The following is a 13454-nucleotide window of genomic DNA, read 5'->3' on the forward strand; positions in this document are numbered from 1 at the left end:
TGGCCCAGGAGCCTCTTTCTGCTCACCTGGAGCCTTCAGCCACGGTCACAGCTGTGTCACAGACTGACATTGTGGCCTGGTCCCAGCCCTGCCCTGTCACCGTGGATCTGCCTGGGAGACCTGGAGGGCACTGGCACGTTGCTGGAGCAGTGAGGAACCAGCAGCCTCAACTGCATTTTGACATGGAAGATGAATCTTGGGGATGGGCCTAATGCTTAACTCACCCTAAGAGAAATTGAGCTCTGTCCAGAGGTGAAGAGACACCTCTACAAAAGGTGCAGAAGCTCCTTCCTTGTAGATTTGTGTAGGGAGAGTATTTGTGCCCTAAAAAGCGGAGATGAATTGCAGAGGCAAAACAGGTGAAATCTTTCTTCCCCTCCTCTCCTTTATTTCTCCTCAATTGACTGTTTGGATGTTATCTTTCCTTTCTAGGTTCATTTCTCTTCTCCTGCCCAGGCTCTGCTTTGTCTTTTTCAAGAGTAGCATCAGTGTTCAGGTGTCCTTTGCCTGCTCACCCCTGTGCTGTGCTGGCAGGGCTCTGTTTCCAGCCCAGGCTGCCTTTGCAGTGAGCAGGGTTCCGAGGTTGAACCACTTTTCTCCTTTCCACAGGACCCTTAGACTTTTTAATCGGTGAAGCTAAAACCTTAAATAAACCCACAGCTTCCAGGGGTTTTCCACTGCAATTCAGGCACTTCTAAGGCCAAGGTACAGGAGGGTGTGTCCCCTCCTGAGGTCCAGTCCCATCCCAATGCCCCTGTCCCTGAGACGCAGAGGCAAACTGGGACAATGCTGCAGAGGGGCTGTAGCCAGTCTGGCCTCCCAGGTGAGCGTTAGCTTCACGGCAGCTGGAAGAAAAGAGCCCCACATCCCCAGTGTGGTGTGACCGAGCCTGGCGCAGGGGCCCGAGCTGTCCCATCCCAGTGTGCCCGAGCTGTCCCCATCCCGGTGTGCCCGAGCTGTCCCCACTGTGGTGTGCCCGAGCTGTCCCATCCCGGTGTGCCTGAGCTGTCCCCACTCCGGTGTGCCCGAGCTGTCCCATCCCAGTGTGCCCGAGCTGTCCCCATCCCGGTGTGCCCGAGCTGTCCCACTCCGGTGTGCCCGAGCTGTCCCCACTGTGGTGTGCCCGAGCTGTCCCATCCCGGTGTGCCCGAGCTGTCCCACTCCGGTGTGCCCGAGCTGTCCCAACTGTGGTGTGCCCGAGCTGTCCCATCCCGGTGTGCCCGAGCTGTCCCACTCCGGTGTGCCCGAGCTGTCCCCACTGTGGTGTGCCCGAGCTGTCCCATCCCGGTGTGCCCGAGCTGTCCCATCCCGATGTGCCCGAGCTGTCCCAACTGTGGCGTGCCCGAGCTGTCCCATCCCGATGTGCCCGAGCTGTCCCCATCCCAGTGTGCCCGAGCTGTCCCATCCCGGTGTGCCCGAGCTGTCCCATCCCGATGTGCCCGAGCTGTCCCACTCCGGTGTGCCCGAGCTGTCCCCACTGTGGTGTGCCCGAGCTGTCCCCGTCCCAGTGTGCCCGAGCTGTCCCATCCCGGTGTGCCCGAGCTGTCCCATCCCGATGTGCCCGAGCTGTCCCACTCCGGTGTGCCCGAGCTGTCCCCACTGTGGTGTGCCCGAGCTGTCCCATCCCAGTGTGCCCGAGCTGTCCCCATCCCAGTGTGCCCGAGCTGTCCCATCCCGATGTGCCCGAGCTGTCCCATCCCGATGTGCCCGAGCCGTCAGTCCCGGCCGCCGCCGCCAGGCGTCGCCGCGGGGCGCGGGGTTCCCCTGCGGGCGGTGCCGGCGCTGGGCCGGGCGGGCCGAGGGGCCCGAAGAGCCCGAGCGGCCGGGGGGAGCCCGGGGGAGCCCGGGGCAGCCTCGACGGGCCCGGAGCAGCCCGAGGGGCTCGGCGGAGCCCAGGGAAGCTCCGAGGAGCCCGGTCCCGGCGCACGGGCCGCACCGTCTGCCGGCCCGATGCCTCCGTGCCCGTCCCTCCCCGCCGCAGCCGGGTGGAGCGGTGGCTGTGCCGGCACGGAAATCACAAACGGCGTGGTCAGGATTTCGGCCCCAGCATATCTGCGTCTGTAAAGTGTCGGCTCTGCAGGGGCCCTGACTCTGCTGGAGCGGCTGAGCGACAAAAACACCGCGAATCCGAACCCTCGGTGAGCTCGGCAGCTCTGAGGAAGCCTCAGCAATGCACAGGTGTGCGGTCAGTGGTCACTGCAGGTGTGCGGTCACTGTGCATTACCTGTGCACACCCACTGTCACCTGTGCACACCCACTGTCACTGTGTCACCTGTGCACACCCACTGTCACTGTGTCACCTGTGCACACCCACTGCCAAGGCTGCGGGTCAAGTCCCGAGGGCGCTGTTGCCAGCTGCAGTGGAGCTGTACTTTCAGCTCCATCTCTTGCTGAGGAGAAATCAAGTGTTAAAGTGCAGCCCTGGAGAATTCCTGCCCCTGGGTGTATCATTCCCACGGCTGACGTCCTTAGGGCTGCTGGCACATTCTCCACGGAGACTTAAAAAGGATCATTTACAAATACCCAATTGAATGTTTACTACCCTTGCCCTAGGTGGAATCGGGCCAGCTAATAAATACACATACAATCGTTTTTTGGAGGAGTCTCAGCTCAATTGAAATCTTGTGGGAATGAGTTCCATAGGTTAATTATGTGCTGTGTAGAAAAGAATGTTATAATTTTAAATGTTGCCTTTCAAATTCCATTGAAGTCATGTTGTTCTTGTATTATTAAAAGGGGGTAACCAGTCAGCCCAGAGCTGACGGCAGGACTTCTACAATAGGTGTTAGTGCCCAAATGTGTGAAGCGTAAACAAGACTTGGCTTACTGTCTGCTCTTGTTAATGTCCAGGCTTTCTCTAGACTCATTTTAAATTTCACTGTGAAAAGGTATTTCTTTTCTTCGGATTTGTGCTTTCAACCCTTTCCATTTCCTTCTGTAGCCCTGTGTTCAAACATCAGGACAGGAAAGAGCCAAGCTGCTATCTCCTGTATTGAATGCTTCTATCAAGTCTTCTTTGACTCACTTGTTCTCTCTCCTGGGAAATCCTGGTCTTTCAGCCATCATTTGAAATTCCCCAGGCCCTGTGTCATCAGCATGTTGAGAAGGTGAAGAAGCTGACAGCTTCAGGGCTGGTGTTTCACTCTGAAGCAGGCAGGGCTGGAATCTCCCTCCCTTCCACTTAACACTGCTCACGATATTTTTCCACAAGCTAAGGAGTAGTTGTTATAATAACAACATAATTACAGCTGTACAGTGCTCACATACCTGATGTTCCTACAAAGATATTTTTTGTTTTTTCTGTCCTGTACCTCAAGCATCCAGGCACCCTGCAGCCTTCAGTAGCCACAGTCATTCCCATGACGGCTCTCCAAAGCTGTTTGCAGTCATACCCAGGTAGATTTTGTACCAGCACCATTAGCTGTGAGCAGCAATGTCTGACAACAGCTGTGCCTTAGTGCTTTACTGAAATACAATTATCTCTTAAAATGCCCAGACTGGGCTGGCCTTTATTTTATCCCTGTAATTGAAATTTGGCTTCAAGTGTTTGTAACTACAGCCAGCAAATAGAGGCAAACCCCAATCCCTCAGCAGCAGTTCATTCACCCATTGTCCAGCAGTGTCTCCAGTGATTTATTTGATGAGTGTTGCTTGGCTGTGGAGGAGATGGAGTGAGCAGTGGGGTGACAGGAGCACTGATGAAAGGGCAGGTTCAACTAAGAAGCAGCTAAAAAATTTGGAGAGTGCATGGGAGATGAGTGTGTGTTGGAGATTGGAACATACATTTCTCAAAGGACTAGGAGGGGAGAGCAAAATGTGTATTTTTAAATAAGCTAGCATCCAGATTTAGTTACCCTTATTTAGGGTTATCCCAACAGGCCAACTCTCAGACTTTATTGAAGTTTGCCCTTGTAATGCCTAGATTTTCTTCCTCTTTGGATTTTGTCCAGGAAAAGTAGGGAGCAGCTATCAGTGAGTTTCCAGTAGTGCTCTGAGTAGAGGGAATGGTCAGGACATACGAAAATAAGATAGCATTACTCATTTTAAGAAGTGGCAAAATCTGGCCTGTAGATATCACTGCTATTTTCTCACTTATCCAGAGTATTGGCCATATGCCAACATAAAAAGCTGCCAACTAAAACGTTTCAAGAAAGGAAACACTGTTTGAAGCCTGGCAGTAAATGTTTTCCTTCCCCTGAAATATGTGTTGAACATATATAAAGAAGGAAGACTCAGGGGTGTCTAGTGAGGTTTAACGTTTTGTAATCATATGGATGAATTTGTTAACTTTTTCACACTTTCTTTTTTAACAGATGAACATTGTTACTAAAGGGTTTTAGTTAGAAACAGTACTTAAACACTGAAAACGAGAGACAGTGCAATGCAGTTGGATAAATCCATTAAAAAGGCAGTAGTATAGCATTAAAATGCCAACACCATGAATTCTTTGTCCATTTAAAATTCCTTTGCTGTTCTGCCATTCTCTTTGTTTCTCTATGCTCCTGTTTTTCCTTGTAACTGAAAACATCAGATGACCACGAGGGCTGACTGTGCAGCGGTGCTGCCTCCCAGGATGCGTGGCTGCAGTCTCTAAGCCCAGTGTTACAGCCAGGATCCACGTGGCTGATTGTTTTGCAGACATAGTGGTGGCGTATTTCTGTATTTCTGAACTTGTTTTTCAGGCTCGGTGGCCGCCTGCGCATCGTGGAGCTCCTGCTGAACAACAGAAATAAAGCACTTGTCAGGCAGCGGCAGGGTGTCAGGGCAAAATGGAATTCGCAAGACTAAAGTTTACACGAGGCAACAACGAAATCTACTGTGCCATTCTGTGAGGCAACAAAGGTAATTTGTTATGCAACATAATGAGGACTTGTGTGTGATAGGCAGCAGTGGCTCTTGGCTACAGGGCATTGACATCAACAAGCACATGCAGAGCTCACATATAAGAGAATTGCTATACATAGCACAGAATCCACAAGCTTCGTTGTTATTACAGGGATTTTTTCCATCTAAAAACTTGCAGGATAAACAAACACATTGAGACTGGTCCTGTAGTCTTTCTGTTATGGGTAGGACCTTCCTCATTTCCTTTTGGGTTGGTCTGTGTCTCAGACTTGACTGTCAGCCTGGGGACCACGAGGTCAGGGTCACAAGTGTCACACATTTCATGTGGCCCTGACACATTTGGCAAGCCTGCCAGCCCACACAATGACAGGGGAAGGGCGAGGGCAGGAGGAGAAGTTAGACACAGTCACAATGCTGTTTGCTGCTGCCCAGAAGTCTGTGATGTGTGATCCCATATGCTCCACTGCTGCTGTTAGCACATGCACTCCACAAGGCAGTTATCCCTCCTGGTGGGAGGCAGGGGTGCTGCACCTGCCTTGCAGACAAACTGCAGTGTGCAGGCTGTGCACAGAGCTGGGAATGGAGCCCCGGCCTGGAGAGCAGCAGGGCTCATCTACTTTGCCATTTCACCTTTCAAAGCACATCTACCTGCTGCTGTGATGGGGCCACTTGTTCACGATGACTTAGGCTGCTCTCTGCCTCCAGAGCCAGAGCTAGACCCAAGGATCCACTTTGCTGACATTGCAGTACTGTCTCACAACTGCTTGTGTAACTCACTGTTGGATATGTGTTCTCCTGGCCCATGCTGAATGATTCCCTTGTCATCCAGCTGAAAGAGAGAGTCTGCAAGCAATCTCTTCCTGAGAGCTGCAAGGGAGAGAGTGGGCTCGAGCTTCACTGATGAATTAATGCAGGAGAAATAAGGAATCAAGACTGTGCCACACGGCCTGCAGAGGACTGAGCTGAAGTTGTATTGGTAACATTTGTCCTGGCAATCTCTGGGGTTGGTTCTTTTTCTTCACTGTACGTGTAACGCTGCACCTTGCTCATGATAGTTTGCAATAGTCATAGTTAAGCAAACAGTGTAGTTCCACAAGTGCTGTGTTAATCTGAAGAAAATGCTTGCTTTTTTCTTCAAAACCTGGCTGGCCAGACCATGCCAGGGCAAGCCGCTCCTGCAGGAAAGTCAAAGACCCCCTTTGTCTGGCATGCTGTGCCTTAAGCATCGTTGCTAGTGGCAGGATGCTGGAGTTCTCCTGCCTGTGCCAGTGACTCAACAAGGGCCTGATCTGTTTACTCCTGCTCAAACAGGAGCCTAACTTCTTAGCACAGTTACAGCAGCAGTACAAATACGGGTAAGCCACTGAGTTAACACTACCTTGGTCAAGTTACTTTACCTCTCAGTGACTTGGGGCATACAGGACGATCATCACTGTGAACTTGCTCTCTGGTGCTCCAGGGTTTACACACCAAAACAGCTGAAGAAAAGCGGTGAAACAAGCACTGCTTTAGTGCTTTATGGTGTAATGTTTGACATGACACTCAGGTATTCAAACTAGGATGAGACTGAGAAAAATGTTGCTTTTGGTGCTGGAGAGGGACCTGTAGTGTGCCAGGTGCCTGCCATTCAGCAGTGGCTCCTCACATTAAGAGGCAGATAGGCTTGTCTGGCCCCATTCTCTAATGCATTTTTTTTCACAGCCTCTTGAACAATAGGGATGTAGTCCTGACTGAAATATTTTAGGAGCCACTGTGACAGAAATACTTCATGATGCTACTGGTTATTTTAATTTAAGACATAGTAATTTAATTACCAACCAAAGTAATTAAATTAAGTCTAACAAAATTAATATTGCATCACAAGAAGCACTAAGATTCCATACTGTGAGGATAAGAAGCAAACCAACCAACCCTTTCATGCAGAAGATGCTATCTGGCATTTGCATAGATATTGTGTATGTAATTAAAGCCATCTTTAATGTGTAATGCTCTTATTGCAGCCCTTGCTATTTTGTAGCAGTTGGTAGATCTTATAATGAACGAGTATAAAAATATCCCAGGGACTCTAGAAAGCATTACAGTGACTTTGCAGACAATGATCCTTTTAAACTCCACAAGCATCCTTGCTTTTTCCCAGGGAAACTCCTTTTTAGCATTCATCAGGATGAACGCCACGGCGCCTCAGGGAAGCGCTGATCCCGGCAGAGTGAGGGCTGGCAGGTGAGCCCCGGCTGGCGCTGTGTGCAGCGAGGACAGAGTATGCAGAGTGCTCTCCGCAGAGCCGGGGCTGCGTGCCTGGGCCGCGGGCCGTGGGCAGGGGAGCGGCCGCTCCGGACAACCCCGGGCCGAGGGGAGGGGAGCCAGCCCCGGTGCCAGCCGAGGGGAGGGGAGCCAGCCCCGGTTCCGGGCCGAGGGGAGGGGAGCCAGCCCCGGTTCCGGGCCGAGGGGAGGGGAGCCAGCCCCGGTTCCGGGCCGAGGGGAGGGGAGCCAGCCCCGGTGCCAGCCGAGGGGAGGGGAGCCAGCCCCGGTTCCGGGCCGAGGGGAGGGGAGCCAGCCCCGGTGCCAGCCGAGGGGAGGGGAGCCAGCCCCGGTTCCGGGCCGAGGGGAGGGGAGCCAGCCCCGGTTCCGGGCCGAGGGGAGGGGAGCCAGCCCCGGTGCCAGCCGAGGGGAGGGGAGCCAGCCCCGGTGCCAGCCGACGGGAGGGGAGCCGGCCGCGGTGAGCGGCTCCCGGAGGGTTCGCGCTCGGCTGCGCGGCGGAATTGAGCAGCGGCAGCGCTCCCGTGGCAGACGTGCCCCGGGCTTGTCTTTCCGCCTGAGTGCGGCTGCTTGCAAATGCCCTCTGCTCCCTCCGCTGCAGCCCTGCTTTCGGGAGCATTTCAAGGTCAAGGCTGTTCGCAGCGCTGTGAGCGCGGCGCTGCCTCGCTCGGCCCGTGGTACAGGCCGGTTATTTCCGACACACCTGTGCAGTACCTGGTGCACTGGAATGTTTTCCCCAGAGCTTGCTCCTCCTGCCTAGCAGCGGCACTGTTCATGTCACTTTGGTTGAGCCCTGCTGCCTGTCCCCCAGCATCGGGCACAGCAAGATGAGGAACAGCTCAGTATTGTTCAGCTGAATGAAGAATCACACACGGAGCTTGCACTGTTGCCATCAGCAGATTACCAAAATGAGAATGAGTGCAACTGTTCGAAAAGCGAGTTAAGAGGAATTCTCACCTGTGAGCATTTGGACTGGGATCTGGTGTGACAGCAAATGGATGTGTGAGTTGTGTATTTTAGGCCTCTACTTGTGTTTTCAAGGTGCTGTGTCAGGGTCAAGTTCATCTGGGTTGGGATGGTGGAATTTGCTCCTTGGAATGAAGCCTCTTCATTTCTCCTTGTGTAGATAGGGTTTTTTTTTGCATATGGTGTGTCTGTATTGCTTTAAAGTCAGTGTTGTGCCAAACTGCACCTATAGAAAAGCCTTTCCAAAAGTCAGGAATTTTGACCATCACAGGATTTGGTTCTAACCATTAAGAGAAGCAAAAACTAATAGATATTCCTCTGTTAAAAACCAATAGCTATTCCATCTGCTTGCAGCAGATGCTGCAACAGGTGACTGTAAGAGACAGGATGGGTGTGGCTGTCAGAGACAGACAGGTGACCAACCAACTTAAGTTGACCAAATGGGTAATTTTTATATTGGAATCTAAAGCCAGGTTCAAAGCAGGTGTGTTTGAGGTATTTGCCAAGTGTTAGGGCTTGATAAGTGCTGTGAGTAAGATGAAACTGAATTAACCACTTTGAAAGTCATAACAGGTCAAGTATCTAATGAAAAATGAAAGAAGAGAGTTAGTGGGAACAGGAAGGTTCCCACCAGGGCAATGAGAGATCTCTGAGAGCAGTGGGCAGCCCCTGCAGAGGCACCTTGTCTGCTCTCTTCTCACAGCTGCTTGTGTCTTCTCCTCTCCTCCCGAGACTGTGGCTTGGCTTTGCTTTCACTCTGTTTGTTGTCAGTACAGGCTGATTTGAATATTCCGAGTGAAAACAGTTACAGTCTCAGGATCTGCCCCCAGGAGAGTTTCATCTGTGTTTTCAGAAGTGGTCATGCAAACAGCTCTCTCCTGGTAGTCGGTTACCTACTAGCCCAGTCTTTCTTATTTCTTAGCTACAGAGCACGAAATACTCAGAAATCTGCTGCATTCCCACCACGCAGAGCTCACTCACTGGAAGGGAAACATTTCAGAGTGCTGTACAAGTTACCCAGGACTTGTGATTGGCACAAGGTATGTGATTCTCCTGGGGGCTCCCAGGCAGCCCTGGCAGCGCTGCTCCTCCGGCTGAGCCCTCTGTCCCTGGCCTGGCTCAGCCCCTGGGTTCCCCTTCATGCTTCCTGCAGGGCTGCTCACCACCCGAGCGCTGCTGCTGCCTGAGGATGGGCACTTTGGGGCTGCTTCTCCTCTTCCCACAGTGAAAACAAAATGCTGAGCACCCCCATTCCAACAGGTACCCTGTGCCAAGGCAGTGAGAGCTCTTGGTGCTACTGTAAGGCATCAGTCTTGCACTTCATGTGTATTTGTGAGGGGGTCTTGGCTGCTCTGCGGTTTTCTTGTGAGACTCCAGATCTTTAAAGTTGTGTTAAAAAAGGAAAATGTCAACTGTAAAAACTCAATACTCCCCTGGTTTTGGTCCATAAAAAAAAAAATTAAATAATATATAATTAAATATAATTTTTGCCCTATGGTTGCACAAAAAAATTAGAAATTAGATGTAGTTGTAATGTAATACTGTAGGCAGAAATTAACTGATAATTAATAAGGAAAAAAATCAGACTTTAAAAGTTATTTTCATTATTTAAATGCTAAGTGTTGCCAATATCATCTCTTGAATGACTAAATTCAAGACAGTGATACTGCTTTCTCCTCCAAATGATGTTATAACAATATGTAAAATATCTTTAATACTGTTAGTTCATTAGAATTGGGCAAGCATAGACAAGTAGAAAATGCAGAACAGCATGAAACCAATTCCTTGTGGACTTCACAGGACCATCAGGACATTCTCACTGCTTATCAGAAAATATGTAAATAGCTCCTGGCTCCCTTGCTTGCTCAGATAGGTAGGCAAGATCTTTTCCATAAGCTTTCTTCCAGGAAACTCACCCTTCTCAAGGTGTGTGGTGAGAAATGATAGTAAAAAGAAAAAGCAAGAAGGATAAAAGGCAACACTAGATAAGGACAAGAATACAAAGGGATCCTGGGAAGCAGAGAGGGAGTGGCATGGGTTGTCAGGATCTGAAGAATGCTGAATACACTGATAAGGTGAGATGAAACCTTGGCCAGGAGTCTGTAAATTAGGCCAGGCAGACAAGCTGTCTGCAGGCTGAAAACTCCAACTGTGGCAATGGACATACAAACAGGATTCCTTCATGGCAAGGGCAAGAAACTGAGCAAGTGGGCTTTGTCTCTGCAGTAGCTCGGTACCTATTTTTACCCTTTCAGGTGATGCTGAGGTGCCACAGCTGTGTTCAGTGCATGGGGAACAGCCCTGCTTGGACAGCACCATCTGTACAGGGACGGCTGGTGGAGGGTGGAAAAAGTGAAGTGTTAGCCATGCTCTGTGGGAGGAAGTTGGAAATTTGAATTAAGGAACTATCTCAGGATTACTCAGTGAAGAATTAGGGCCAGCAGTGCCTTGCTGCTCGTTGTTCTCTGAAATTTGCCACATTGGCTCCCTTGACATGGATGGTCATACCAGAATGTCCAAAGGAAGTAGAGTCCTTTCAAAGCAGGGTTTAACCTACACATGCCATAAAAGCTACTGATAAAGTGCTGGCAAAAGTCAGTCATGGAGAACTACGCCTCCAAATCTGTAGATTCTGGTGCAGATATAAACTCAAAAGCACCCACAGTCGCTGAGAGTTACTGGTGCAAAACACTTCCTAATGTCCTGACTGTTTTAGTTGCTCCTTCTCAGCTGCTTAGGCTTTATCACATCTGCCATCGATCCATACGGGTGCTAGCGTAGGTGCCTGGAGGATGCCCCCATTTGGATTATTGAACCGCTACTAGATACAGAACTAAGTACTGTACTTTCTGTTTTGAAAAAAATCTACTGACATATCCTTTTTCCTTGGGGAAGCAGTTGTTAAGTCACAAGTACATTGGGAAAAGAAACCAACCGCCGTATTTTAGCCTGGGTAAGTTCACTCATCCCACGTGTCCAGTGGGAAAGGAGCTGGCAGTGGTGGGAAGGCAGGGGCGATGCAGAGAGCACCACGAGAGGGCAAGGGAAGGGGGTGTCTTCCTGTGGTGTGGGTTTATGCCAGGTAAAATTGGGACTGAACTCTGACTTCCCAGTTTCTGTGACTCCAGGTGGAAACTGCGTGCACAGAGTGCCCCAAGCTCTCCTCCACAGGTGAGGGTGAGGTTGCAACTGGTGCTGGTGTAACTGGTGGGCACAGATGCTTATCCAAGGGGAGGGAACCAGCACCCTGCAAGAAACAGAAAGGAACCTGGGCTTTGTTCTGTGGCGCTGAGGAGGGACAGCTCTGCTCCTTCCAGAGGATAGGGGAAGGGAGGAGATCTGGCACTGAGGATCCCCAAAGCACACCCGTGTGCAAAGAGAGGAGCCTGGAAAAGGAAATTCCAGGTGGAGGGCGCTTCAGGTTCCTTTGTTCTGTGACATTGTTTTTTCTGCTCTGCTCAGAACCTTATTTGTGGCTAGCACAGCTGTAGGAAAGGGTCTAGAGTTGCTACTGTTCATTGCAAGTTATTGCCCACACCATGCGTTAAAAGAATGTCAGGCTTCAAAAATATAATATTGCCATGCTTTTAGCATATATTCCAACTTTGCAGCTTTGAAGATTCTCATTAAACCTTTTTTGCAAATACTGAAATTGACAAGAGATCATTAACTCAAGTTCCTCTGCTGCTGAACACCACTCTTGCTGCTTATGGCAGACAATAAAATAGGAATACAAGGTTCAGCTTGCCTTGGGGGATGTTCCAGGACTCCTACTAGGGTATATTTTGGATTCAGGCTTTTCCTAGAGACCACGGTTGCCTTTGGTCCAGCAGTTGAGGCCACTCTTCCTGTGAGGTTTGCTCGCTGTCCTCCTTTTAGCTTTCTAGTTGCCCCATGTCTGCTGGCAGATGCCCTGGCCTTTCCCCCATCCAAGCTGCAGCCCGCAGGAGCAGAGCTTTGTGCTTTACCCCCTGACACGTGTCCAGCTGTGATGACTGGATTTGCACGTCTGTCACCACTGCACCTGAAGTTCCAGGTTTTGATTTGTCAGAACACCATCTCCCAGGCAGTGGCCTGAACCTGGGGAAGGCTGGCACAAGGTGCTGTTGGAGTGCAGAGGAGAGTGAAGGCCTTTTTTTGGCTGGAGGTCAGCCAGACATCTGTGTGGGCAGCGGGCAGCTGGTTTCTGCTGTGCATTAGGGCTGGGCTGGCTCGGGCAGGGCAGAGCATCCTCTGGTGTTGCAGGGTGTGCCTGTGGGACGCTCGTGTCGGCCTGCGGCCTGGCAGGGCTTTCCACAGTAGTTTCTGTGGCAGGTGTGGTGTGTGTGAGGAAGGCAGGCTCCGTGAGTGGCTGGCTGGCTGAAGGCCATGCTGGGAGCTGACTGAGGAGGAGGAGAGGGATGGGAGGAAGCAGTGCCCTCGGCTGGCTGTGGCAGACCCGGGCCCTGCATCCCCCGTGTTACCTGCTGCCTTCCAGGCAGCTCCTCTGAGGGAACGGAGGCTGCCGTGAAACAAACCAGCAGATTTTATTGCAGTAATCACCTTTCCTCAGAGAAGGAGATAAAGGAACAGCTGGGTAACATTTGGCATGACTCAGTATTTCACTACCAAGTGCAAAGTCATGGTTGAGGGGGCTGGCTGTTCCTCTGCGGGGGCAAAAGGTACAGTGTGGCTCTGGGGCACTGCCAGGCTGTGCACGGCAGTGGTAGTGGCAGTGGTGGTGATGGTGGCAGGTGGTGGTGGCCGTGGCAGTAGCAGTAGCAGGTGGTGGTGGTGGCAGTAGCAGGTGGCAGTGGTGGCAGTGGCAGTGTGGCGGTGGCAGTAGCAGGTGGCAGTGGTGGCAGTGGCGGTGTGGCAGTGGCGGTGGCGGTGGCAGTAGCAGGTGGCAGTGGCAGCGGTAGTGGCAAGCGGCAGTGGCGGTGGCAATGGCCGGTGGCCAGCGGTGTCCCGGGATATGGCAGTGCCCGGGGAGAAGAGGAGCTGTGGGGCGGCAGCGGAGCGGGCCGTGGGGCCGCCCTGCCCGGGCGGGCCGGGCCGAGCCCCGCAGGGGGCCGGGGCCGGGGCCGGGGCCTGGCACGGGGCAGGAAGAGGCGGCGGCCCCGGGGCGGGCCGGGCCAGCCGTGCGGGGCCGCCCTGTCGGTGCGAGGCTGCGGGAGGCACGGCCGGGTAGGAGCGCGACTCGCGTTGTCGCGTTGCTGCTTTTCTGACCTCCCCCGACCCCTCTCCAGGAGCGGGAGCCCCGGCGGAGCGCCCCCGGCCCTGCCCCGGGCCCGGCACCGCCTGGAGCTCCTGCCGCTCCCGCTCGCGGAGCGCTCCCCGCCGGCTCCTGGTGCCGGACTCGGGCGCGTCCCCTCCCTGTCGCTGCTGGCGCTTTTCGTGCTGTGAAA

The 13454-nt window shown here is 52.3% G+C and overlaps 1 long non-coding RNA gene across 1 annotated transcript; it reads right to left on the reverse strand.

Moving 5' to 3' along the window:
* Nucleotides 1–4382: 4382 nt before the first annotated feature.
* Nucleotides 4383–5846, reverse strand: LOC128793221 (uncharacterized). Its single transcript, XR_008432694.1, has 2 exons — nt 5494–5846; nt 4383–4716 (listed from the first exon to the last, which is right to left on the reverse strand). It is a non-coding gene; the product is annotated as an uncharacterized LOC128793221 (long non-coding RNA).
* Nucleotides 5847–13454: the final 7608 nt, after the last annotated feature.

This window comes from Vidua chalybeata, chromosome 10 (assembly GCF_026979565.1).
Source record: "Vidua chalybeata isolate OUT-0048 chromosome 10, bVidCha1 merged haplotype, whole genome shotgun sequence".
Lineage (NCBI taxonomy): Eukaryota > Metazoa > Chordata > Aves > Passeriformes > Viduidae > Vidua > Vidua chalybeata.